At 37.4% G+C, this 24,448-nt stretch overlaps 1 long non-coding RNA gene across 1 annotated transcript; it reads right to left on the bottom strand.

Annotated features, from left to right (window-relative positions):
* Positions 1-16,843: 16,843 nt before the first annotated feature.
* LOC121668600 lies at positions 16,844-24,009 on the bottom strand. Its single transcript, XR_006017482.1, has 3 exons — positions 23,874-24,009; positions 23,249-23,420; positions 16,844-21,038 (listed from the first exon to the last, which is right to left on the bottom strand). It is a non-coding gene; the product is annotated as an uncharacterized LOC121668600 (long non-coding RNA).
* Between the last annotated feature and the right edge of the window lie 439 nt (positions 24,010-24,448).

The raw sequence follows: 24,448 nt of genomic DNA on the forward strand, positions 1-24,448 counted from the left end.
CAAACAGAGTAATGCCGGATACTAGTTTTGGATGTCTGAAAGCTCAGGTTTTTTTTCCCTGATATCCTGTGGAATCTTGGTCAAAGCCTGTATCTTCTGTGTGCACCAAGATGCACCTATGAAATGAGGAGAATTGGAGATGCAAAAGGCCATCTGGTATTTTTTGAAAGCATATGATAGAAAATAAAGCCTATAAATAAAAGCTGTGAGAAAAAGCATATTAGGCTTCAAAATAAGGTATGTTGGAAAGGGTAGGGGTCACCATTGAAATAAATTTGGCTGTAGGCATTTCAATTTCAAGATAAGATATGTTGAGGTGGTTAAGGAAAACTGATTAGTCATTTATATTCATTGGTACAGAACGTTAGCATGAAGAAGGGACATCTAGAAAAGGAGATACAGTTAGCCCACATGTAGCTATTAATGAAAAAAGTGTCTTTCACTGGGAAGTCAAATTGGAGTCTGTATCAAGCATCTTCTCTCTGCCCTACCCACTGCTTAACAAGAAATCCCACCTTTTTTGTATCCATCACCTCCCCAACCTGATTCCCACTAGCCACTCATCTTAATCCCCACAAGACAGAAAACATCTTCAGATGAGCTATCAGTAAAAATAGAGGAAAATAAAACAACCTCTTATTGTCTGGCCTGGCAAGATTTTGCTAGTTGAGACTGGATGCATTCCAAAAGAGAGTTGGGTTCCTGCTTGTGTCCATTTTTTTCTCAAAATGCCAAAATGCCCTGAGAAATCCCTGTTTCAGGACATAACCAGTGGCTTAACCTGGACACCTGATACAGTTTTGTCAGACACTGCAGAGACTACAATCTGCCACTTCAGACACAGCAAAACCTTGTCTCAGCTGTGACTGGAGCATGGTTCAGAGGGAACAGTGACTTTAAGTATGGGAACACTACGGTCCTTCAGCTGCTTGGAAGTATCTGTGGTCTGTTGCAATAATCGGAGGTTTTTGCTCGCATGTGCTCAGAGGCCAACGAGCAAGCTGCAGACTTGTGCCAGTGCCTGCTCATGGGGCTTCCCCTTCCCAGCCTGGTGGCAGCAGCATAAGTGTCTCAGCAGCTGCTTGCCTGGCAGGCCCCAGAGGGTGAAATTAAAGACACTCTGTAAAGTTTCACTTTTTTTAAATGCAGGACTTAAAAGTCATGCGTTTCAACAGAACATCTGCCATTTGGGCTGTGATGTTGAAGTCATCCATTCTTACAACTTGAGCCAAGCCTTTCAGATCAGAAGAGATTCTGACTCCTATTTCTTCTATGATTCAAGCATGGATAATAACACACAAACCAAAAGAATTTGTAGACAGTAGCAAAACTGAGAATTCGCACCATGGCAGTGTCCTTCTGCTTGGTAAACTATAAATGAGGACTCACATTCACAGATGGTACAAAAGCAGAGTTTAGGGGAAAAGAAGGAATATATATGGCTTTCTCCTCTTTGGCCAAATACAAGGAACTGAGTTTTGGGTTTGCTAAATTAGCAAAATCTTAACAGGCCAGTACATAAAGGGATTTCCTACCCTCTCTGTTTTAACAGCTAGCCCCCCTATTTTGTCATTTATGTGACACAGTGTGCTGAAACAGCTTTACACTCAGAAGAGGAATACAACAGAAGAATCCTTCTGTTTTCTAGCAATGAATTACTGAAACATAAAGATCTGCATTATTAAATTTTCACAGAATGGGCCTGTGGGCAATACGAAACTAAAGAAAGCTTAACAACCTCCAAGGGCAGCATCCAAGGTTCCTTCCTGTGAGACAGGCAAATTTCTCAGTATTTTTTCCCCCAGATTTCATCAAATGTACTTCTTGTTAATAACAGACTATTACCTGGTGTCTAGATGGGTTTTTTTACGCCTAGCATCTAGATGTCTTTTTCTGTTTTGCTGATGGTCACAAGCAGAACAAGCTAGCAAAATGTGAGATCAGTAGGAACAAAAGGCAGAGAGTCCTCTGTATTCCTACTTACATCAGAAGGCCTTGGTGTTTGTCTCCTTTGTAACAAAGAAGGATAACTGGTCCTCGGTATGCAGCATGCCTGAGAAGTGCCTTGATCAGGTCAAGTTCTGTGTCAAGCCTTTTTAGACCTGGAAAAACAGTTCTGGTTTTGGGGGGAAAGCATGCTTTTCAATGATAATATTTGCCTGCTCTTATATTGACCAAATCTTAAAGAAAAACTTGTGTATAGAATTTCTGAGACAACAACGCTTTTCCATGTTCTTTTTATATGACGATAGAATAAATATTTAAGTGAGTCAGACCTACTCACTGAGAGAGATTAATGAGAGAGCCAAAATGCATTCATTTTGCTGGCCACGTTTGCAAGGGTTAATCACACATTTCCGTAACCTGCTTACATAGCTTTCCCTATATACCATGGATGACTCTGGAAGGTCAGACTTACAGAATCCTGTATGTTCAGACTCTAAAGCCCTGCAAAACACACATGACTCACATCTAATGTTAACATTTATCATTTTTATATTCCAAGTATACTCAATAAAATGGGATTTACTCTGTTGATGCGACAGTTGAAATATCTTTTGCTTAGATGTAAGCAAGAGGTTATGATCGCTCAGTTTTCTGATTGGTACAGGCACATTACAGCACCATGTTTCAAGTATAGAGGTGTTACAAGGGAATAGATGATAGAAGTCTTTTGAACAATAACTTTGTATGCATAATAGATACAGCACTGTATACACACACGTCCCCTCTTGAATTCTAATATGAAAATGCAGTCGTATCCTACACAAACTTGCTCTAAAAAATGGGGTGGAAACACATTCATCTAATGATGGCTGTGTGAGAGAGTCACAGGTTAAATTTGCTCACTAGTTTAGTAAGACAAAAGAGTGCAAACTAAAGTGGTTTCCCTGGGCTAATTCTCTAACAGTCAATCAGTTATTTATATTAAAAGAAAATTAAAGCAAAAGAGATAGAGAATTATTATAATAAATATAAACTACCTTCAGACAAAAGAAACTGTATCAAAATGACTGGGAAATAGTAGAGAATGGATATGATCTACTCCATTTCTTTTACTTTAATTAGTTATATACATTCTGCATCCACTTGTTATAAGTGTATTCCAACATTTTATATAAAAAATGCTCACAAATAGCTGCTGGAACTGTTGTCCAAACTCATAACCATTATATTCTGAGATGTGCTTTCCATACATTGCTAGTATCCATTAGCTTTTGAAGACTAATTAGCACAAATTCTGTATCATTGTGGGCTGACTAGTTCCCTTCACATTTCTTTCAAAGACAGAAAATGAACAGTGTGTATTTGTGTGTGTGTGTGTTTACCCTGTCTTCTGTGTGTTGTTTACACAAAGAATCACTGAATAAGCTTATACTCATCTGAAAGGTATATGTCTGGGCTCTCAGACTCCAGGGCCTTGAACTAGTTGCATCCATATTGCCTTTTGGCCAGGCTGGAATCTCAGTCATTCCCACAAGGTGCATACAGTTTTGAACTCACAACAACAGCTGAACATGCTCCAAACAGCACAAGAGCTCATGTGCAGAGACTGCAGCCTGGATAGTGTTTACAGCCAGGATCCCACCTGGCAGAACAGCACAGACATGCATGCTATGAGTGCAGCCTTTCCTTATATGCATAGATGTATGCATTACCTAAGCAAACAAGCTTATTTACAGAAGTTTCATTTGGGTAAGGAAGGAGTATTCATCACCTCAGATTTGTCCTTCACAGTTGGCTCCTGTAGTACAATATATACAGACAAAGACTTTGCCATGACATCTGCCTGATCCCTGGATAAACATGGCTGTGAACACATGTGCTCCTTCTGCTTCTGTTTGTATTAGGGCAGTGTATTCACCTACAAAACTTGTGTGACCATTAAGATACAGTCTGCCTTAAGATGCCTTTGTGTTTAAGGAATAAATTTAGGAGGAGGAAGAAAAAAATGTATTTATTGTTCATTCAGAAAACAGAAACCGTGAGTAATGTTTTCCCAGGAAAAGAAAATGCTACTGTTTATTTTATGGGCAATGGTTTCTCAAAGTGAGTATAGAAAACCTGGCTCTGCAAAGACCAGTGCCAGCAATGTGGCAGCAAAAATGGTGTATTCTTTTAGCTATTTCTAGCTAAGGTCTTATTCCTGTGAAGAAAACTGTAAAGACAGATACTTGCATTCATGTGCAGCTCCTACTGAAATAAACACAACTTGAAGAAGATTCCTTTTATCCTAAGGACTAAACTCTCCCTCCCTCTGCAAACTGCACAGACAATTCTGCTACGTCCTCTTATTTTACTCATACCATGCTAATAGAGAAAATGTTCTGGGCAAGAAGATACCCTCCCTTATAAGTAGTTTTATTACAACACACCCCATGATTCAAACTGGACATATTAGACTATGTGCTGTGCCAAATCAAGCACTTTTTTTTTTCCCAAGGAGAAATGGGTAAGTTCCAGGGCTGAGCACAAATCTCTTTCTGCAAGTACGCAGCAGTCTGTCCCTAGTGCTCAGTTACATTTGGCCAGAAAGATTATAGAAGTCTTTTGTTTGCCTGGATGGATGAGCATCCAGTTTAAGATAAACACTTGCACATTTGAATTTTCATGTAAGAATACTTGCCAATATAACTGCAGATTCACTTTCTGCAAATACACAGGCAAGGCAGCCTGACAGTAAAATACTTATGAAATTGTACGTGTGTATCAGAAAACAAGTGCAATTAAATATGAAGGCAAACCCACTGCAGAATATTTGCCATGTCTGTTCACCTCAATTATTTTCTGCAGTAAAGAACCATGTGTGCTTGTAATCCTATGGAAAAATATTAGTCTTATATTAGGTGAAACGAAGTAGATTCATCAGCTTCATCTGAGAAAAAGTGAAAGAGGCAACTACAGCTGATCATTAGCAAAATGATTGGCCCCAAATTAAAAAAGCCAGAAGACAAAATTCTGTTTCAGCCTACTGGGTTTCTCAACTTCTTTTTTGCCCATTTTTCCCCTCAGATCAGCTTTCGCCTTTCCAGGGACGAGTAATGGGTTAATTGCATGCAACACATGTTCTTGTAATCAGTGAAGTTTGTTTTCATCTATGTGCCCTTTTAAAGGAGAACTCGCTTGTCTTCTCTGGTGTTGGAGCAGTAAGAATTTAATTAGCAGCCAGAAACATCATTACTGAAAGATTCAAAACCTGAAGCAGATAGTTCCCAATCATGTGACTTGTAGTAAACTAAACTAACCCAGCACAGACTCAGGTCCTTTGGAATGACCTATTCCCTCTCAAAGCTTTAGGGTGGAGAGAGTCACCAGCTCTGTTCCTCATTATTGTTGTCTTAGCTTACTGCCCTAAAGTGAGGGGTAGTGGGAGGATGAGAGAGGTGCTAATCCACAGAGCAAAACACAGAAAGATTTACACCAGAGCTGAGTAAATATGGGTAAAGGAATGAACCCAATGTCTTTTTGAACCAAATCCTCTGTAAGTAATTTGCTTGATAAAACACAGCTCACATTTGGGCGGGGAGCTATGTTAGCAGACAGAGTGGAAATAGCATTAAACCTCCTTTAAGATGGTTTGCATAATGTCAAATAGGTTAAAGAAACCCTGCTTCCTAAATTAAAACCATATTACTCTTAAAGGAAAAATTTACTTTGGACAATGGTAGTGGAAAGAATGACTATATAATATAACTGTAATTAATTATTCACACGTGAACAGCATAAAATGTTTGTGATTGCCCACAGTGTGTAATGTACATAGGGAAGTAATTGATGTGTGCTTTTGTATTGTCTATGCCATCAAACAGTGCCAAACCAGGGGAGGAAAGGGGAAGCATGTGTTTGGAGTTTATGCACATAGGAAGGCCCATTGCAGCTTTAGACAGATCTCCAGGAACATGTGTGTCAAGTCAAGAATTCTTCAAGAATAACTGTTTGGCTAGCCCTTCAAAACCTATCCCCCAGCAGCTTCTCCTCCCTCCAGGGGGAAAAAAATCCAATTCCAAAGTGTGGTTATCTTCAGGGCACCTTACAGAGAACAAAAACACCTAACTGAAACCAGGACCTGGACCTGCCTTTGAGGAGAAAGCAAAGATTTCCAAGTGCCGGTCTTCCTCTCTTGATCTCATATACTTCTGTTGTTAGTGAAAACTGTAAAACAGTATTTACAAGCTTCTGCACAGCATGAGGCTGCCCGTCTGCAGCACGGCACGAGAGAGCTGGTTCTCTATACAACAGTGCAACCTAGTGGCTCTCAATAAAAGCTCTGCCCTTCAACCACAAAGCTGTTTGGCATCTCTTGCTGATATTTTAGTATTTGAAAAACAGTACTTGCATCAAACAGTCTTGTTTCACACATTCGCCTACTTCGTCAGCACAGACACAGGACAGAGGTCTCTTCAACAGCATTTCAGAATCTCAGAAATGTTGGCGTAACAGAGTGAACTTTGGGAGGGTAAATGGTGGGTTGGCGTTGGGTTGCGCCTTGCAGGCTATTACTCAAGTTGCGTAATTTATGCAACTGGCTTTGATGAAACTAATGTGATTATTCACGCGTGTAAGGATTTCTCTCTTGCTTAAGGGTTACTGGACCAGTCCCCAAGTCAGAAATTCTTCGGCAAGCTGTCATCAGTACCAAAGCAGGGCTACTGACAGGCTTGAAGTCATCTGCTCTAAGCCCGACGGGTATTTACTGCAAACTGGTGTTAAGTTTGCCCACATTGTTTGGAGGACTTCAGATTCGAAGGATAGGGAATACTGCAAGGAGTGCAGTAATGGCAAATATCACAGTGTGGTAAATTACATTAAAAAGAAAGCATTGTCTAAATAAAGGCTTGATCCAAAGCCCATTTAAAAGTCATTGCAGGAAGGGTGCTTTACACGTTCTGATCTGCCCATTAGAGAAAGGCAGGGGGGAAAAAAAGCCTCATTTAGTGCTGACACAATGTTTTCAACTCAGCCCATTTGTAATAAGATGCTCTTTAGCCAAATCATTTAAGTCATTTGGAAATCATTTAGAATTCTCTTTCAGAGCAATTAGTAAAAAGCTAAAAGCCTCAAATGGTTCTTTGTGGTAGTTTCATAATTATTATTTTAAACCAGAAAATATCACCTTAAAGCAGAAAAAGAAAACCATCCATTGCTACTGAAAGTATCTGTGCACATTCTGGAGATCTAAGGGATAGAGAAAAGGTGACCTTTTCCAGATCTATGCATTCCATATAACAGTCTTTTCCTGTCTCCCGAAGAACACACTGGGGAGGAAATCATTCACTATACTTGTTTATATGAGATGTTATAGTAAGAATTAAATGTAATTTAGTGGGACAATAAAATCTTCTCAAGTACTGATATTCGACACAGTATTGTTGTGTTTGGGGTGGATTTGGGGATGATTAAATGAGTAAATCACACGGATCTGAAACATTTTTTTTCACCTCCTCAGATGGCATCTTGATCGTGCATGCACTGTGAACACCAAAAGCCTGTAGGTCAGACCTGAAATTATAGCTAAAACTCAGGTCCTGAGGTACATGGACTGTTTATATCGATGAAAATTTATGATGTCTATACCTTAAATCCCCGGCCTCTCTTTTACATTGACTTCTTTACTATTTGCTGCTTTATTTTATGGTGATCCCTTGCCCTCTATAAATATATCACGGTTATTTAACCCTAGATCCCAACCATAGTTTTCAGTATTTCAGGAGGGATCTATTTGTTACATAGTCTGCTACTAGGGGTTTTATAATCCTACACATTAACAGCTATTATTTCACTGAAGTTAAAAATTTTCAACTATTTTCATCTTGTCATTTAACTTGATGCTATTTGGTATTACAGCCAAGAACAGAAAACTGTGTGCTGTTTTTCTAAGATTATATTGAGGTACAAATCTTCTTTAATCTCCTGCAGTGATTGAGTTATTTTCTATTAAATATTTATCAGTGGAAAAATGAATAAATTTAACTGTAATAAATTATAGTTTGGCAGACTTAATTGCCTATTGTTATTTAAAAAAAAATCAGCCTTATAAAAATCTGACCTAATCCTAGAAACATGCCATGGAGTAATTAAAGTTTTCTGTGGGGATAGACTGCAATAATTATCTTGTTTTGACTGAGCTTCTTATTATTTTAGCCTGAAAAATAAAACTGAAAAACAGGAAAGGCATATAGATTTGCAAAACCTATTGTCTGATGTTAAAATTGTTAAGAAAATATGAGTCAGTATTATGCAAATTCTGACCTAATCCCAGCAACATATTGGTAGGTAATTGTATTTTTCTTTAAAAGGGGACAGACCCAACAATAATTATGCCTTGTTAGTGTCCACATTGCTATATTTTTGATTTATGTATTTTTGTGGGAGCTGACAGATAAGCAAGAAAAATTGACATATTATAAACTAATAAAAATAAATAATATCTGAATCTGCCTAGCAGCAATGCACATTGGGAAGCTAAATCAATGCATTAATCACACAAATTTTGAGTAAAGTATAGTTTGTGCTAAATGAAAAAGTGACCTATACCAAACAGAGCTAAATATTGAAATCTTAGCACTACTTCTGTTTGCACCTGCCTTAATTCCTGAGGTCAAACAATGTAAGAATTTGACCTATACGATTTTTCTGATTATCCTGCGCAATATTGCAGGACAAATTTGTGCCCTGCTCATCTTTCTTATGATTTTAATAACCTTCCACCTGTTAGATCTGCCTTGTTCCCCAAGGTGAGAAAGAATTACCTTTACAAGAAAAATTTGGTTAGCATCTCTTTCTCTCTCTCTCTCTCTCTATGTGCATGTGTTTTAGCACAGCATTTATTTTAGGGTGCTTGTTTACTAAAATACTCTTGCTTTTCTGTGGGAAAGCATTGCCTCTTAAGTGCCAGAGGGAAAAAAACCCCAAACATGATTTTGGTATCCAGTAACCACTAAGTCTCGGAGTTCTGCTCTAGTGCATCAGCATTGTGGACAAATTGACAATGTAAATATTACAGAAATGAGTGTGGGGTTGGGCAGAATCTAACAATCAGTATTGTTTAACACAACTGGTAGGAAACTGATGAACTGTTTGTAGTACCCTCCCTTGCTTCAGGTTTTTGTCCATATAATCTCATCACACTGACATGGCTGGGCCAAATCCACATGTTAATAATGTCACCAAAGTTAGCAGCCTGGTTCTGAATTTTTCTCAGTGATTGCAATTTGAATATTTTGAAACTCTCATGAACAAAGGATATACAGATTTCATTGTCTTCTCTTACGCTGTCTGCAAATGCCACTGCATGTCTTCCTGTTTTGGCATTTCCAGAGTAATCCCTCGCTTTAAGGGCTTCAAAGCAAGGATTGCACAAGCTCGGTGGAGAAAAAGGAAACAAGGTCTGAAAAACAGCTCAGCTCTAAGGCAATTCCCTCTGCAGCTTCCTGCCCCCGAGGTAAAGCCCCTTTCCTTACACACACCCAGGCTGCACATCAGCTCCAGTTGCTGGGTCTAGGAGCACCATACAGCCTTGCTATTTGCAGCCAGCTGAGTCAAGCATGAGCTGAGGCCGCCCAGAGTCTCAGGTGACACTTTCCAAGAACAACCTGAGCTTCTATCAGCATGTAATGTATGTGGTCATGGTATATCACAGAATCACAGAATAGCTCAGGTTGGGAAAAATCCCCAGGATCTTTGAGTTCAACAATTAACCCTGTACCATCATGTTCACCACTAAACCATATCCCCAAATGCCACATCCGTATGTTTTTTGAACCTGTCTTGATAAGCCCCTTGAGGGCTGCTTTGTGCCTGCTGCTGCTATGCAAATGCATTTTATTTAATGTGTCATTTCAATGAAAGAACTGAGGGAGATCAGATGACAGTGCCAAGTGATGAGTTCAAAATAACAGATAAAAAACCCACAAAATAAAAAAAAAAAAACACAAAGGAAGTAGTTTTTCACACAAAAGAAGTTGGTACCATTCATGAGTTAGTTTCAGAGGTGAAAGCCATCCAGCTGGCTCTAGATATGTTGGCAAGAAAAGAGCACTCAAAGTTTACATTAATTCAAACAGTGAACAGGCGAAGTCACAGAAAAACCTATCAAATGCTGTTAAAAAAATACTGTAAATGCAGAAATAAGAACATACAACCATGTGCACTCATATATTATGTGCATTTAAATACACATTTGGCAAAAGCAAATCATCTCAAAGAGGTGTTTCAAATCCTTCTTTGACTTTGCTGTTTCCCACTGGCTTCCCTGCCTCATCAATATATTTGGTATGTGAATCCCAGACCTAAGTATTTCTCTGTAACAGAAAAAATGCAGGCATGAAGCTCAGAATTAAGGACTTCATGTCTCTTTTGGAGGTGTCCCTGAGATCATGGGATAATGATAATTTCCATCATGTTACTAAAGGAAAGTCCTACTTCAGGGTCTTCCATCACTCGCACTGCAGCGTAAATCAGGGAATATTAGGTCATGTAAGACAAGAACTGTTCCTAAAATGTCCAATAAGAAAGCGGTTTTCATCTGGATTTCTGCAAAGAGCAGCTAAAATAATATAATTGATCTCATTAACTGAATCTACTCAGGAATCTCGTAAAAATATACTGACAAAGGTCACCCAGTACGTCCATCCTAATAATACATTGTGTACCTATAGAATCAAAATTATCTTCTATTTTTCCTATCATTTCGACATATGACACCACCAGTGCCAAGATCGATTTCTTCCAAGACAAGGGAGAAAAAGGAGTCTGTGTGAGCTCATCATGGGTGTCAGGGGGGAAGCCTGGAAGAGCACATAGGCTTCCCCACTGATGAACTGTGAACTTGCTGGTCTGATGGAAAGGATGGAAGCAAAGTTTTGTACCCAGAGTAGAGCAGCAGTAGGAACTGTCCTCTCCCAAATGGACATGGACTTGGAGCCTGAAGCCAGTAGGAGAGGGGAGGAAGAGCAAGAACTGCTGATGGAGAGTCCTGGCAGAGGCCTCAGAACCTGTGAGAAGCGGTGATGAAGAAATAAATATCAGCCAACTGTAACAGTTTAAACAGCTGATTCTACCAAGGGGAATCAAGCACATCCCACATAGTCCTCAGATTAAGATTAACACAGATTTGAACACTAAATTCTCACATAAAGTTTATATAATTTTAAGGTTAGTAAACCAACACCAAATAAATTCTGCAATTAACTGCTAATTTATTAACACTGTTCTCTGTCCCAAATACATACAAAGTAGCAGCCATTCTGCCTGGGTATGGGACTTCCATGCTGGTGTTTAGGAGTCCATGGTGAGGAAAAATGTGTACATTGTGCCAAAACAATGAGACCCACATTTCTGATTCTAGACACCTGCAAACTCCATGTTATTTATCTAAATATGTAAACGTACTTCTTCCATGCCGTGGGCCATTAGAACCCAATGCTTCTGGAAAGCAAAGCATTGTGAGACAATTATAATAATACCTGTATTAACAAATCAAAGTGAAGCATTTTGACACAAGAATATCCTACATAATCTGAGACAATTTGGTCATGGAGCTGTTTATAGCAAAGCATTAAGTTTAGCTATAACAGCAGCTCACTTGTTCTCTGGAAACTCTATTCCCTGAAAGGCAGCATTGCAATTAAAGAGTGAAGAGTATTTCAGCTGACATAGCATTCCTGATATAGGCACAGTCAATCAAGGGAAAGGCCAAAGCAACAGTCAGATAAAAGACTAATAAAGCTACGAATGACAATAAAAGTCCACTGAAAGCTTTATTAGACTGATGAAAACCTAGCAGAACATAAAACAGCCCTTACACAGAGTAACCCCCAAACCTTTTACCACGGCTTGCAATAGATGTCACACTGTGCTGGTCAGGGCCCCAAAAAGCATAATAGGCACCAAAAAAATCAAGGCCCAATCAGGACTGCAAATAGACTAGTATGCTGAGTAAGTTGCTTTATTGTAATATTCTGTGATAGAGGTTGGACTACCCCTGAACTTCCTGGGAACAGCAATTCCTTAGCTACCTTTTCTAATCTGTAGATCTCAAATTACTTTGAAAGAAATGAAATGTCACAATTTTCATTTTCCAGGAAAGGAAGCTGAGGCATGGAGGGATGTTGTAACACTTCATTATAAATTTCTCTTACGTAACGTAACCCTCAGATTATGGGAAGGTGTTATGTGACCTAAGCAAATTTATGTGCATATACCTTTTTAATGTATTTCTGGATATCCCACGAGTTTAAGCTTCAAATTCTTATGGTCAGGGCATTCACATGTCAGTAGCTTTGTGTCAGCAAAACAGGTAGGCTGCTTTCTTTTTAATAATAGGTGCATTTTTTTAAAGAAAACATGATATGAAATACTAAGTGTCATATATTTCCTTGTAGTTATAATGGTGCAGTGTCTCAAAAACATCTTCTGAGAAACTGGCACACAGTAGTGTGTCATTCTATCACTTAGATATGTAGCTTTAGTACATACTAAAAGTTTCTGCAGGATTAATACTGTAGCAAGTTGAATTTGTTTTGTGTTATTAGAAGCACTCCCAGTAGAATGAACACTGCCGTGCTGAACAATATTTGGATTCAAGAGAAAAAGTGCATGCGTGAAAGCCAAACCATGTCACAGCAAAACATACAATCTTCCTGCACCAAAAAGGTGAATGGCATGATGGTGGTGTAACCAAATAATTCAGGGGCTCTAGTGAAGGGATAAAAGAGACTGGCATTCATGCTGATAGATCAAAGTAACTGGGGATCCTGTGTTTTGCACTGTATACATGGTCAATGAATACATGCTTAGTACGATGAGGCATTTCAGCATTCTTTGAACACTTCTATCTAGTCAGATCTGGTGAAAGGTTGCCTGCTTTGCAAGAATAATTCTCACCAAGACCTGCTCCTAAAAGCCATCACATGTTGAGATTTCACCAGATTTCTTTCCTACCCTATAATACCTCCTCCGATAGTACCATAATAGGGTTTGTACCCTGACACAGCCCCATTGTACCCTCAGTTTCATCTGACCCTGATCTTGGCTGCCAATACAACCTCATATTACTGCAGATATTCTGAAATTAAAATCAGAAATTAATTCAGAATACTGCAGATATTCTGAATTAAAATCATTTTTTTTTCTCCGAGTGAGGAAAATATCACAATGGACACAGCAAAATGTCCAAGTAGGTAGTACAAATATGGTCAATTTATTCTAGTGGGAGCTAATTCTGAGAAGTACAGCCACAGCTGAGTCTGCACCAGTCAATTTTGGGGTTAGAGATTGTTCCTGGCTTCAATACCTGGCCTTCTTCACTTTGCAGTTTGTAAGGACCCTGAGAACCCAGGAAATATAATGTATATAGTGTACCAGGCTGTCTTTGGATCTATGCTCCCCAAGGAAAATTGGCAATAGGCAGTGATCCTTGAACCACTATGGTTTGGGGTTTTTTTCAGTCCTATTATATTTCTACAGCAGATTCAGTGGTTTCAAGGAAGCTCCAAAGAAGGTTCTTACCTGCTACTAGGCAAATTCTATATATTAAGTTGTTGGCCTTTACTCTAAATATTCCCATTAAGGAGTCAGTTAGAGGGGGCATATCTACAAATAGTATTGCTCAATTATGCTGAAGAACTGAGATCATAAGGCCCACTGTGCTAAAATGTGGGAGACAGAGACCTTTCCCAAATAGTTTTGAATTTAAATACAGACAGTCCTCAAAAAGTAACAGAAGAAGCACAGAAAAATAAATGGACTTGCAGAGGGTATGCAGCAAAGGGGCTGAGCTAAGATTAACACCCAAGGCTCTTGACACTCATTTTTTCTTAATTTCAGTTAATTATATTCACTAATTCTGCGAAAACATGGCAAACATTTGAAGTGATGGAGTTACCATCCTCGGAGATATTCAGAAAAGGTCTGGACATAGTTCTGAGCTACCAGCTAAAGGAGGCCCTGCCTTAAGCAGGGGGATTGGACCCCACGATCTTCAGGGATCCCAACCTCAGCCATGCTGTGCTTCTGTGAACATTAATAATTCATTTTATCTCTGAAAATTAGTACATTTGCCCAAATTTAAACCAATAAACTTGGGTAAAAATCTCTGTATTTCTACTACCTTAAGTTACATATGTATACACACATACACATAGTGTATTTTTTATATATTCAGCAATTGCAATAGAAAAACTTCCAGCAATACTCTTAGCATGTTCCCCTTTTTTAGATTTAATAATGTTGCAAGGAAAGGAAACATCTGACTTTGGAATTATAGCAACACTAATCAGTTACTAGTTCCAAATATGATAGGAGCATATAAAACATCTGCAAGTCATTGGTTGGAGCAAAGATTAGAAGAAAAAAGTTCTAGGATATTATGCATATGTACAATTCATTTGGCCTTAAGTCCAATTTAAGCAGCATGCAGTCCATGTACCTTGGCTTATAATGAGTTACTTTAATGCACAAACAAGGTGAACAGTGTTTGGACTAATACCTGTAGAACTTGCTTCAGCTGGCACCTGCTAAGCACTACACATTCTGAAAACATTCTGAAAACATTATTCCAAATGCTTCAAGAACTTCTGAACACCTTTTTAAGATGCAGGTGTTTTCATATTATGTATAAATTCTTCAAAAGATCAATTAAGTTCCCCAGGTTTTTTGCAGGTTGTTAGATTTGAGGGCAGGGGTGCTGAAGGGGTGTTAAATAGCAAGAGTCTGGAGATAGTCTGTTTATTTATGACACAACCAATTAGTGCTCATTCTCTTTGCACAAGGAAACTGTTTCCAGTTAAAAAAAAATAAGAATAGCTTAAAATATATCCTACATATTAGAATGTGAAACAGGGGCAGCTAAGGGAAGATTGCTATTACCTCCTCTGTTTTTTCCTTTTGATTGTCCCTGCTAAAGAAACCCTGAATCATGAAATAAACCAACACAAAGGCTTCCATGGGGAAGAGAAAGCATAAAGCCTTAAATGAAAAAAACAACAACCTATTAAAAAGAAGAGAGAAAGAGAGACAAAAAGAGCCAGATATCAAACTTCTCTACACAATCAAACGGCATTTACAGTCAGCTTTCACAAAGCTCAGATCAGTTATGAATAATCCCCACCCAATACAAGATGAAGTGTACATCACGTTGGAGCATTTTCTATCCCATGCAGTCATCACACACTGTGGAAGGACATGGCTAGGGCACAACATGCTGCGTCACCGAGCTTTCAAATAGCTAACCAGGTAAGAGATTTGCTTCCTTCTGTATGTTTTATCTCAAGTATTGGGAACAAGTACTGTTCTTTACACAACACTAATGACAGTTGCTTTTCTATTGTAACTTATCGGGCTAAATTTGTCAAACCAAAAGACAGAACTTATCTACACATATTTATTTTTAAGCAATCAGTTCACCTGAGTAACAGTAAAAAACTACATTTTAAAATACTATTTCTTTTTTCAAACATATAAAATATGTAAAGATTAAGGAATGTTACAGCAGTTCAAGGACCACTCAGAAGTTCTTGTTACCCCAAGTCTGCCACATGTAAAAACAAAAAAATTTCTTGTATAAAGGATTAAATTCAGCACCCTCTTGATTCACATAAGTCTCAACTATAACCCCCTCCTTCCTTCTCCCTCTCCCCCTCCACCACCCCCACTCTGCATTTCCCCCTAAATTTCACTTTCTCTTCTTCCATTCATGCATGCTTTGGAATAGCCCTACAAAGTGGGATGCTGGCCTTCCTCCTGATTAGGAGCTTCAGTTTTCTTTTTGTTGACTGCAAATAAGGATGAGTCAGTTTAGAAAAGACTAGTTTGTTTCTCATTCTTTTTTTTTGTTCTTTGCCACTCCCTCAAAAGAAAAAGCTGTTGACGAATTCCTATCCATGAGATCCACACGTGTATATGTGTGTACACACATCCCTCACTGATGAACACAAAGGTGTGACTTAACGTATAAAGCCATGAAATTAGCAGACCACAGGTGTACTTTTTTTTTTTCCTGGATGGGGTGTTCATTTGTTTGTTTGCTTTCTTTAATACTAAAAATTGCTTCCCAGATGGACCAGGGTTTTTCAACACCAGACCTGGCACAAGGTCATAGCAAGAACAAATGGTTAGCAATTGGATCACTCTGTTTGGTACTGTCTTTGTTTAAGCTGGTGTAGAACCATACCGTACATCTTCCCATCTCACACACAGAGTGAAAGACAAGCTGTCCTGAAAGGTGGGTACAGAGAACCCCCTTACATTCCCAGGACTCCAGCAATTCAGATGTTTGTCTGTCTGTCAATTTCCCAGCTTGTTTTTTTTTTCAAATCATTGGCTGGTTTCAGTTGGCTAGACTTAACAGGGGTTTAGAAATTTCCCAGTTGTGAAGCTTATACAAGATTTGTGAAAAACAGTATCTGTGTTTGAGGAGACTTAAAGAGCTCAGCATGAGAAAATAATTTTTAAAACCAGTATGAACTAAAGGGTTATCTGTTGTCTCTGACCAATCAGCACAAGTGGGCCGTGAACACAAGATGTTGAAAATCAGCTTGGCATAATTCTCTCTCTTGTGTAGGCAATAACATTCCAGGGAGATGAGGTTACTCTGATAGACTATTTGACACATGGAGGAAAACTGGAAGTTCACATCAGAAGACAACTGAGATCATACAGGACATGAGGAAAAACTGAGACAAATATGGTCAAAATGTGTGTATGCAGAACACAAATCCACTTAATTACATCTATCATTCATGGAAAATTTTGGTAAATTATACTCATTAGTTCTAGCTGCTGGAAATAAAAGTGTTGTATTTATTATTTTTGTTTAGGAAAGTGAACTTTAAAACAGTTGAAAGAATTTTTATAGTTAGTTTTATTATAACATACCTACTTACATCATTCAATGTAAGAACAGACATCTGTAGGACAAAAATGGTGGAATTACAGATTTCTTGGCATAGTCAATGATGTTAAAACCTGATCCACACCATAAAAAGGACAGCAATTAGGAAACCTCAACAAACTGGAAAACTTGGATACTCACTGCAAACATCAGAATGAAAACTTTCCTGTGAGTCCTGCAAGTTCTGACATTCATCTAATAGCTATGAAACATGGTTGCTTTGTCATACCAACCCAGGGAGCTGTGACACACAAATACAAGCACAGAAATGAAAAATAGGCAAGTGCATTTGTAATGGCATCCTAAAAAAGTCAACAAAGCTTCAGGTCATCTGTTTTCCATGCTTACAGAATCGTTCATATTGGAAAGGATGGATCCTTTCTTTATGGAAAGGATGACACATGGATGGTTCCTTAAAAGCATGCTGTCCTTTCCATCTCATCTGGTTTGGGACAGAGAAAAGGACGAGTAGGAAGCAGAAGTTGGGGGTTTTTGCAGGGTGACAGGAACTTCTGGTGGGAACTTGAGTGGGTATAGGAATTAAGGAGAATAAAGAGTAAGGAGCCCAGTGATAAAGCAAGCTTAGGAGAATCCAGTCCTGGGTGATGAGCTGAGGAAAGCATTGGGATAGGAAACAAGTTAAAATAGGAAGCTCAGAGAATAGTTTAGCTAAACTGCTTCCAGGAAATAGTGTAGTTATTTCTATGGTGATTACTACGAAATAGCAAAATTACTTTGTACCCTTCCTGAATGTAAGCCTTGCATTCCTAGTGTACATAAGAGTCTGAATGGGAAATATGCCATCACCTTTAACATGAAATCTTAATGGACTCCTTCAAAGGTTAATGTAATGTCAAGAAAAAAAGGCAGGACAGAAAATTATCATGTTCTATTTCAGAGTGTACACCTATCCCCAAGACTTTCAAAAACTCGGGAAGGCTACTGTTTTTCTTTATGTTGCCCAAACTATTCAAATTGTCTTGGACCCATCACTGTCTATCACCAGTCTGGCAACAACTTTGAAGACACCTATCTAAAAAGGACATCTTGCAGCAATTAAATGTAGCAGAGTAGAAAGCTCTGATCTAGACAATAAACACCCTTTTCATCATGGTGCCAGGTCTCCCAGCTGGGAGCAAGCCTAACTAAGGCAGGACTGAAATGATACTGGCAGTCAGCGAGCTGTCTAAGACTTTTGTCAGTGCTGCCAGCATTTGTTCAGTTGAATTGGTGTCATCAATAGAGAGTTTTTTTTTTTTTTCAAAACTTTCCCATGTGTAAACAAGACTTAAGATGCAGAGTGATATGGGAAACATTAATTTCACACTATAGTGACACTATAAGAGAAAATAAAAATGAAAACAATCTAACAGAAATGGTTTCATCTAATTGGACTGTGCAAAAACAATTACAGGAAAATAATTGCCTGATTGTTTAAAAGGATTCCTAATGGGCAGAGTTAAGGTTATCTGAGTGCATTAGCTGTGTCCTTCTGAGGCTTAGATTTCTATTAAGATTTGCCTTGAATTTAAATTTCCAGAATTTATTCTTTCTCTTTCGAGTGAAATTGTAGCATTCCTGTAATGCATTTCACTTTACCTTACTGATACATCCTCTCAGTCCGATTCCATTTTATATAGATTTAATTCAGGAATACACAGAAGAGGGTTTTTTTCCTTCCTATTTGTATTTGAAAGATTTATATATGTGGGTTCCATTAAATACACATTTTCACACGTGTGTTTTTCACACACATCCTGCTGTGGCTCTGTGGATGAATACAACTATGTTTTACAGTTCAGAGATGGCTTAACACCTATTCATTTTAACAGTCTGAACTTCAAGCCTAGTGCTGGAACTGATGCAAAATCCTGGAAATCTAGAATAATGATTTTTCAAGGTTTCTTGCTATAAGATCAGACCATGAAAAAGATATTGTATTTTATATTACATGTGTAACTTTATTTGCTTCAACTTTTGCTCCTTTTTGTTTTGTTTTGCTTTGATATGGTTTTTTTTTGAGGTTTTGCCTTTTATTTTTGAATTTTTTACTTAAGAAGAGGTAGAAGGGAAATCTCACTGCATATTTAAATCTGATTTTATTTCTACCCTTGTATTACATATCTATTTCTCATTTTACTCTGAAAAATTATTTATATAGAGAAGTTCATTAATAAAAAATTTGCAATAATAAGCTCCTTGCAGAGATTTTTGAACAAAATTTCCTTTTTTTCTTATAGATATCTACTTCTCTAAAATGCAGACTTTGAGTTGTCACTACCTTATAGAGCAGGTGATATCACAAAAAAAGTTTCCACTTACAATTTATGATCAGGTAGTTGTGTTAGGTTACATTACATGTAGAAACAACATCAGGCTTTGAGAGCATGGCAAGAAAAGAGTGCCCTCTTATAGGAAAACATATCTTTACAGATCAGATGTCAGCATCAGTGTGGACAGTGTTTGTATTTCATCATCTAACTTTTCACAACAGATCTAAGAGGAGTCATCCAATAAATTAATATTATAAAATTATCCTTGATCAAATTTCTTTTTCCTTGCTTGTGCGACTAGCATTCCATTTCTAGGAATAGATTGTAGTTACAAAACATGATGCATTTCCATGGTTGTAGAACCTTATTTTCTAGACAGGAAAAAGGATAATTATTCTCTATTCAGCTAATTGATTTTAAATTATCCTTGACTGTTTTTCAAAGATCTCCAAGAGATGCTTCATGACAAGCTATAGAGTAACAGCAATCAATTTAGCAGTAAATAAAAAAACTTTGGTATTCAATTAACATATAAAGCCGCTTAAATGGCATGACAACGTAAAAACATCAAATCTGTTTACCTCTTGTCAAATACTAATTTGCTGCCAATTTAATAATTATTTATTTAGATCTGGAATTTGCAGCTCAGATTTGTACTGATTAAATTGAATGTGAATATTTACAGACTACATTTATGCAACATATACACACTAAATAGGCACAGTAACAAGTATTTATTAGTAGTGCATTATATGAAAATAATATATGTATGAATGCATGTGATACCTATGCTGTGACAGACTTGGTCATTTGCTTGATGGTTGAATTGAGCAGAATACAAGAAAAAAAAAACTTGTTTGGCTTGAACCTTTACACCCAGAATGTATATGAAGGATTTTCTGAAACTGTAGTGGCATGTTTAGACTATTTTTTTAAATTTTATTTTACTTATTTAGATTTACAGAACTGAACAGGTGACCAGCCTGTGCCCTTACAGTTCTTTAAGTAACAATCTCACCAACAAAACAGCAATATATTTCTCATCCTTTCAATGAAATGTCATTCCTCCAATGTTCCAGGTATCAAATAAAGTTCTAAAATATGCATCATGCACTAGCAGCACAGTTTCTCTTGTATCCGGGGGAAGGGATGAAAGAGGCTTTGCAGTACATTGCAGAAAATCAGTACATTTGGTAGTGGTGTATTCAGAAAGGAAAAGTAAATTGGACAGGCAAAAAGCCTCTTTCAAAAGAAAAGGACCTCAATTCAAGCATTACTGTTGGTTCCAAATACATCTATATATACAAAGAAGTCCATGCTTTTTATCTTTTTAACTTAAAAAAAGTCACAAGTGTGAAAGACTGTTTATATTCTGGGAATGCAAGGCTAGTGACAGTCTTCTGTTACTGGATTGTACAATCTGAGCAATTACTGTGGTTTCTTGGCTTTGTCAAAGAATTTAGAAAAGATGGAAGATTCTTTGAAGTCTTAGTATTTCCTCTTTTTACCTGTGTCCTATACATTATGTTAGGACAGGATAAACATGGATATGAACTGGGTATGGTACTTGTTCTGAATGGACTTTCTTGAATAGAAATAGAGTTCCATTTCTCATGTACAGTAAGACATCTTTACAGCACACTGGCTGTGCTATAAATGAAAGTACCAGTCACAGAAACAGCCCAATACATCCAAAAATACACTAGAAGGGGTTTTGTTCTGAAGAATACATAGGAAAAGTTCTTGACAAAATGTCCAGTTTCTTCTGTATGTGTTTGTACAAAATTAACCTTGTCTCCCTGGACACAGTTATGGTTTGTAGAACAGTTTCATGGCAGTTTGACTGTGGGCACGCATCCTGTTATTCATGCAGCCTAGAGGTTAGCAAGAAAAACAAGAAAAGCAAGAAAAGTTTGCTGTAATTTATTACTTCTAGATTCTAAATATTGATGTTGTAAGAATCACGAAAGGCCTAAAGTAATTAAATTAGCATCCAAGTTCCATGAACCTGAATTCATGGAGTTCAGACACCAGAGAGGAGAGACACAATGTGTTATAGTACCAGTATATGTTACTATATAACATATACTGTAAATGTGTTATAGTTACAGTTTAATTATAATGTGTTATAGTTACAGTTTAATTATGTAGAGAATTTTAATAGATATGTTAAAATTAGTATGAATGGACAATGGCTGAGAAAACACAGCTGTGGAAACACCAGGAAGATAAAGACAGGAAAAAGCTATATGATGAGCAGGCACAGATGCATGTGGTATTAACAGATCATTAAAATCCTATCACACATTCAGGCTGGACTTCACACGGCATTCAGGTGGAGACAGGAAAGACAATGATTAAATCCTGGTGCTCACAGAGGTGGGACAAGGTGAAGAGAGTTATTGTGGTTATTTTCTAAAGGAACAAAAAGCCCCATTCAAGGAAAGTGTATGGTTATTAACCTAAGAAGAATCCAAAAACATCAAGAGGACAACCCACAAACTGATGTCTCATCTCCTATCTTCTCTTAGACAGATCACCTGGATACCAGCATCTTGGTGTTTGTGAACATGTGAGTATGAGAGAGTGATCTGGGAGGATCACAGTGTTTTTCAAGTTTCATTTAATTTTAAAATAAAGTCATCTGTCACTTATACACAGTTTCATGTTGAGATTTCCTGCACTGTTATTGCAACATTGTCTCTTATGATTACTTTTCCTTGGTTTAATCACAGTTTTTATTTCGGTCTAGCTCTCTCAACTTCATGTGCATACCAGCAAACTGCAGCAGAATAAGTCTTCCTGTATAATAGATCATAGCTGCTTCATGGCATCTATAAAATAATTTGGTGCTTTTTTTTTTTTTAATAAGAGCCATTTAAAATGTTAATAGATCTGTAAACTACCATCAATTTTTAAAAATAAACATTTTGTTAATTATCCACAGTGGAATACAGTGTCTTTTGCTTTCTCTAATACAAACATCCTTTCTTTGGTACAGAAATGTTTTCTCTGGTAAGAGCAGGAAACTATTTTCAAGAGCAGCAGAGATACCTGAATGTAAATTAGAGCTTGAATCAACAGTGTATGTGTTTATTTTCAGAGTGCAAGTAATTTTGGTGTAGAATGTCTATGTAAAATGAAAAAGCACATTTTGGTTTGTTTGGTTGGGGTTTTTTTAATGTTTCTCACCTATCAGTATACTTACACACTGTACAGTGACAATCAGCAAGGCATGTGTCTCACTCCTGCTGAGTGTATCCCTGCCAGTGAATGTATTAGCCAATGCACATATTGTTTATTATTCTCGTCCTGAAAATTATGTCTGGGAAGATTTTGAGACATTATAAGAGAGACCTTGAGATCTGTCTCAAAATATTTGTAACCTAGCTGCATTTTAATCTGACAAAACTGATGCTCCATATTTAACTCATAACTCTGCAGCTACTTAAGGGAAAGAGATTACAAGTTAGATCTTATTTTCTCTGTTTCTCAACATCAACATCTCCATCTCGATCTTTCCTACCAAACCATCTCTGATGGCTAAGATTCATCAGTTGTCACATCATACCTGTTGAAACATGCAAGTTTCATACAAAAACTCTGCATTTGCTATCTCTTTTTGCGTAAAATGTACTGAAATATAAAACCATACATATTGGTTTGGCCTCGCTAACAATAGTTTTCTTTTAAAATATATTTGTTTTGAAGAAAAACACCACTACAGTGTGATCTTAGTTCTCAACTTGTCCTGATGTTACACTGTAATTCTGAAAACAAGAGGAGATACATGCTATGAGTAGGACTGCAGTGTTGAAAAGACTTAAACCTGTAAACAATTCTCTCTCATGCCTGTAGTGTTTTTCTGCCTCGTGCCTACTTTAGCTGAAACCAAAGCAAGTATTTGTTTTCAAAGCAAAGGAAAAATACCTAGCTATGTTCAGCATTCATTCTGCCATTAAACTACTCAAATAAGGATTAATTCAATACTAATATCTAAGTATTCATTTTTTATATTATTTTGAATAGGCTTTGTTCAATATCCTTGCATAGACACAGCAGAAAAACAGAAAATAATCCTTACATGTAATATATGAAGAAAGAAGTATCATCCAAGAGAGTGAGATAGTATTTTTTCCTTTTCTGTGATGAAAGGATGAGGCAAGAGAAAAATATGAAGAATTATCCTGGGATCATGGGCTGCCTTCCCAAATCAGATGACAAAATTTTCCATGCCAGACATTCTTCTTGTGCAACTAAATAACAAAACAGAAATTCACCAACACACTATTAATATATTAGGAAGGAATTCCATAGAAAAACCATAGATATTTACCAAAAAGTATGAAGTGATTGCAGGCAGGGCCATTAAATTTGTTCATAAGCTATTCACTGCTGAATAAAACTTCAACAGATTTGGATTCGTCCCTTTTAATTCACTCTCAAAGTTATTTTCAAACCTTTTTGTTCTCGAAGTCATATTTCAATACCAGATGATAAGGCAGAAAGCTCACTGAATAAGTAACACAAAAATAAACCACATCAGCCTGTATTGGAGGGTGAGACTGAGTTGTGGCACTGAGATATAATGCCTCTGTATATCAATCAAGGCCTTTCTGCATAATGTACTCTATTATTTCAACCATTCGATAAACAAAGAGCTAAATTGCTTCAGGAATAGCTTTGCTTGATGTTCTTTCTGCACTTACCTCTCCGTGGGTAGTCAAAAGATTTTAGGATCTGAAGCTAGTGTTCCTTCCAGCAGAGGCTATGGGACAAAATGAAAAACTCCATCCTCCCTGTTGCCTCTCTGATGCTTCAGTGACAAGGCAATTTATAATCTGGAAGCAGGAAAAGCTAGAGTTCTATTTGACTGAAACAGAAATAAAAACAGAGGCTTTGTATAATATGAATTGGATTCAATTAACAGTTTAATGAACTTTTAGAGAGTGGCTAAAGTGCTTGCAAAAAGCCTCCTTCAGTGTCAGAGAGGAGATGTCTCTCACAGATGTGTACGCTTAAAGGTCTGTCTGGAGAAAACAATCATAAAATTGCAGTAAAGCTATGTGGAAAATCTCCTTTCCTAAGTTTTGTATTTCTCATTCTATAGCTCCTTTTTTTAATCATCCCATCCACAATCCTGATTACCATTTAGGACATTGCTATTTAAAAAGGTCAATTACAACTGAAAAAGAAACCCTGAAAATGCATTACAGTGGTCAGTACTACCCTTTCTTATATGGGAAAAATTAAAGAAACTTGACCTGTTTGGCCCACCAGAATA

This window comes from Corvus kubaryi, unplaced genomic scaffold, assembly GCF_017639235.1.
Source record: "Corvus kubaryi isolate FWS band 111438036 unplaced genomic scaffold, C.kubaryi_AGA036_p1.0 37385, whole genome shotgun sequence".
In the NCBI taxonomy this organism is placed as follows: domain Eukaryota; kingdom Metazoa; phylum Chordata; class Aves; order Passeriformes; family Corvidae; genus Corvus; species Corvus kubaryi.